General features: G+C 52.2%; 1 protein-coding gene across 1 annotated transcript in view; it reads right to left on the bottom strand.

Moving 5' to 3' along the window:
• The window catches only part of TAF4 (TATA-box binding protein associated factor 4), a 71,676-nt gene that overhangs the window by 30,602 nt on the left and 36,527 nt on the right, over positions 1-4,547 (bottom strand). The window lies entirely within an intron of this gene.

Genomic DNA, 4,547 nt, shown 5'->3' with positions numbered 1-4,547 from the left:
CTGAACCAAACAGGAGTTCGATCCAACTCACAAGTCTGAGAAGTCTCTGAAGCTGCTGGGTCCCGGCTGCTTCGACACCCATCGTGACATCAGGAAATAACAGGCCTTTCCCTGGGGTCACATCTGCTACTCTTGATCCAAAAGAACCACGGGTATGCCCATTACGAGAGCTTCCCTCCAAAACATCCCTTTTAAAATAAGCCATGCTGCAGCAAAGGAAACCATAAACAAAACAAAAAGGCAACCCACAGTACGGGAGAAAATATTTGCAAGCAATGTGACCGACATGGGATTAATCTCCGAAATATACAAACAGCTCATGCCGCTCAATACCAAAAAAAAACGAACAACCCAGTCAAAAAACGGGCAGAAGACCTAAACAGACATTTCTCCAAAGAAGACATACAGATGGCCAAGAGGCACATGAAAAGATGCTCAACATCACTAATTATTAAAGAAATGCAAATCAAAACTACAGTGAGCTATCACCTCACACCGGTTAGAATGGGCATCATCAGGAAATCTACAAACAATAAATGCTGGAGAGGGTGTGGAGAAAAGGGAACCCTCCTGCACTGCTGGTGGGAATGTAAACTGATAGAGCCACTATGGAGAACAGTACGGAGGTTCCTTAAAAGAACTAAAAATAGAACTGCCATACGATCCAGCAACCCCACTACTGGGCGTGTACCCTGAGAAAGCCATACTTCGAAAAGACACACACATCCCTACATTCACAGCAGCACTATTCACGATAGCCAGGACATGGAAATGACCTAAGTGTCCATGGACAGATGAATGGATAAAGAAGATGTGGTACATATATATAATGGAATATTACTCAGCCATAAAAAAGAATGAAATAATGTCACTTGCAGCAACATGGATGGACCTGGAGATAATCATACTAAGTGAAGTCAGACAGAGAAAGACAAATATCATATGATATCACTTATATGTGGAATCTAAAAAATGATACAAATGAACTTATTTACAAAACAGAAACAGACTCACAGACTTACAAAACAAACTTATTGTTACCAAAGGGGAAAGGGTGGGCGGGATAATTTAGGAGGTTAGGATTAACATATACACGCTTCTATATATAAAATAGATAATCAGTAAGGACTACTGTGTAGCACAGGGAACTCTACTCAATGTTCTATGGTAACCTATATGGGGAAACAATCTGAAAAAGAATGAATATATGTCCGTGTATAACTGAATCACCCTGCTGTACACCTGAAACTAACACAACATGGTAAATCAACTATACTCCAATATAAAGTAAAAATTAAAAAACTAAAACTAAAAAAATAAAATAAGCCAGGCTAAACTAAAAACACAAAAACCATCAGCTGCTGCAAATAACTCACTCTTTGGAAACCTGGGAACTTGTTAAAGCACTGAGGAGAGAAAGGCCTGGCAGGCTGACAGCCAGAACTGACGTACGTCCATGCCCTAAGAAGTTTGTACCACGCTCGGGACAGGTTTGGTGGGCCAGGGGGAGGCTCAAGGGGCCAAAGAAGTCAGGGCTGGGCCACTGTGGCGGGTGTTGCACAGCTACCCACCCTGGCCCATGCCTGTGCTGGGGCCCCCGAAAGAGGGCTCTCGGTGAGCACCCAGCCGTTCCCTCACCGGCCCACTCAGACGCCCGTCCAGAGACCCCTTCTCCTCTCTCGCAGGGATCCTAGGGGGCAGGGCAGCCAGGCAGGCCCCGCAGTTCCCACGGCTGGACACCCCAATTTCAAACTTGCTAATGGGGCAGCTGACGCCTACACTTTGATTATCGAATGCTCGTTTGCTTGAAAAATGAGGTCTGCAGAAATATAAAGGAATGTTTAAATCATATTCATGAAAAGCAACGGGATCAACATGGCTATGAAGTGACGGTGGTCTTTTGGACACCAAAGTCTAGGAAAATGGACACTAGGGCTGTGTGATGCGCCTCTGAGACAGCGAGCTGGGGACGGACAAAGTCCCCCAAGGAGTGACCGTGGGACCCTGAAGTGACGAGACCTCCCTGCAGCACTGAAAAGTCTCCAGTGGTTACAGACACGGGAAAGCAACAGCCTCGGGGCGTGAGGGCCGCCACGGGGCTGGTCTGGCCAGCGGCTCTGCGGGCAGGCGTGGCAGGCGCTGCGCCCAGGACACCTGTCAGCTTCCCTGGGTACCACGTGCACAGTCACTGGTTCTGACAAAAGCAGGGTCAGACATGCACGCGACGCCGGGGGTGAATCCAAACAGCAGCGCTGGCCTCAAACAGCCCGCAGTAATGGCACTATCACCGCTCTGGATCTCGTAAACTCTGGTTACCACGCTCACTTCAAACAGACTACGCAGTATCCATTCAAAGGCAAAGAAACACAACTCTGTCTCAAAATGTTAACTTAAATGACTTTTAGATAAAAGGTCATGGAAGAGCGATCACCCGCGTTCGCAGCAGGCAGCACGGGCAGCCTGGGATGCACACCACCCGGGGCCCCACCCGGCCCCAACACACGCCGGGAGGCCGCCTGTCGTCACCCCTCCGCGGGCGCAAGGCCAGCTCTAGGAGCGACTCAGGGAAGGGCCTTACGGACCGGGCCACCGAGGCTGGCAGGGAAGTGACTTCCCAGGAGCCCCGACGCGGGCCCGCACAGCACGGCGCTGCCCCCAGGAGCCCCCAGCACACACACCCAGGCAGTCTGGCTTGAACAGCGACCCAGAGGAGGGCTGTATGCATGGGCCATGTTCATCCCGGCCTTACCGTCAGGGAGGAGGTCAAACTTGCCGCACTGAACACAGCTTCCATTTCAGAAGGCCCTCAGGGGAGGCCAGGGGCCACGGACCCTACCCAGGTCCCCCTCCCTGCACCCCTCACCCCTCCACTCAGGACGCTCTGGAACCAAAACAGGCCAACGTGCACGAGCAACAAGCACGACACAGCGAGTTCAAGCAGCCAGAAAGCCATTCAGGGTTTCCTTTTTAAATAATTTTAACATCTTTCTTAGTATAGAGGTAAGTGTTCATGAGAGAAAACCTGAGAAACATGGAGATGTACAAGGAAGACAGAAATCTCCAGAAGCCCCACCTCCTCTGGCTACTAGACTGTGTATTTCCTTCCACTCTCTGTCCTACGTGCACATGTATAACATATGTGTTTTGATAACCGTAAAGAAAACGGGGGTAATTTTGTTGATATCTGGCTTGGTGATTTCTTTCCAGAACCGTAATTTTCAGTGGTTACGTGGCATTTCATCCAGAATGTATTTATGATTTCTTTACTGATGAAGACGGGCATTTTCTATGTTTTGTTACTGTGAGAGCTCAGGTTCTTCAATTACAAGGTGCAGCACAAACCCATGTCAGCCGTGTTAAGGCCACGCTGCTTGGCTGTGACCGAGCCTCCGCGTGCTCATACGTAAGACAGGCACGACACCGCCTGTTTGGAAGGCCGGGCGCCGACACGGCCACAGAGCAGAGTGAGCTCCGTAGGGGTGGGGCCGCGTCCCCCACCGCAGCCCAAGCACAACCAACAACCCTTAAGGGCTGAATGAATCCCAGCCTCCCTCAGTTACCAGAGTTCAACATCAGCTAGAGTGTTCTCACCCAATGTTACGGTTTTTCTGACCCCTTTCGTGCCAACATTTTTCACTGTATTTTTAACCAAGATGTAGGTCAGCCAGAGCTACACTACAAATTAAACAGGCATTTTCTGCCCCGCCTGGGAACGTCCACCTGCAAGACATCGCTTCTGGGGAAATGTTCTTCAGCACGACCTTCAGGGGCTCCGGCCTCGACCTCACCCCCGTCACACACGCTCGTCCTTCAACCTGGGCTCGGGGGGGCGGGGGGCGCTCCCGGCTGCACTGGCACAAGCAGGCAACAGCGGCCGGGTCAGACGGACCAGACCCCTTCCTGCCCCCCCTCCCACCCCGACAAGGGTCCCCAGCACCGTCACCTGCCGGGCGGTGCAGAGAGTCTGCAGAGAGAGCGCTACGAAACGCAGATCCTCCACGACCAAGATGTGCAAAATGGAACTGCCCCCAAACCCCGACATGAACACTGAAGAAGCCAGAATCGGGGCAGGAGCACAGGAACCCGCGCGTGGCGTGGTGTCACACAGCTGGAGAACTCACTCCTGAGAGCCGTGACACGTTTCCTAACCGTACAGGGGAGCTGGGGGGAGGGCTCCCAGGACCGTCCCGTCCACAACCCAGGCCGCAGCAGCGGAGAGAGGAGCCTGGGCCTCGTGGAGCATCCCTGAGACCCAACAGCCCAGGAGAACAGCCACTGGCCAGCGTGACGGTGGCCCTCCTGCCATACCACCTCCCCCAGCCCTGCCCAAGGTGCCTGCCCCTCCAGCAGGTCCCCATGGGACGGGGTCCCCCAACTACTCCAACGGAAGCAGAGTCGGCAAGACGCCAACACAGACGCTGGGGAAGCTGACTTAAATTACGGCCTAACTGTTCCTTTTGCTCCTGTGGCTGTTTTGCCTCTTACACCACGTAAAAGAAAGTGCTTAAACCTGCAGAGCTGTGACTCCAGGAAGGCCAGCGCGGGGG

The sequence above is a fragment of the Lipotes vexillifer genome, unplaced genomic scaffold, assembly GCF_000442215.2.
Source record: "Lipotes vexillifer unplaced genomic scaffold, Lipotes_vexillifer_v1.1 scaffold1798, whole genome shotgun sequence".
Classification (NCBI taxonomy): Eukaryota; Metazoa; Chordata; class Mammalia; order Artiodactyla; family Lipotidae; genus Lipotes; species Lipotes vexillifer.
The sequence above is the reverse complement of the archived record's forward strand: the minus strand, read 5'-3'. Positions and strand labels throughout refer to the sequence as shown.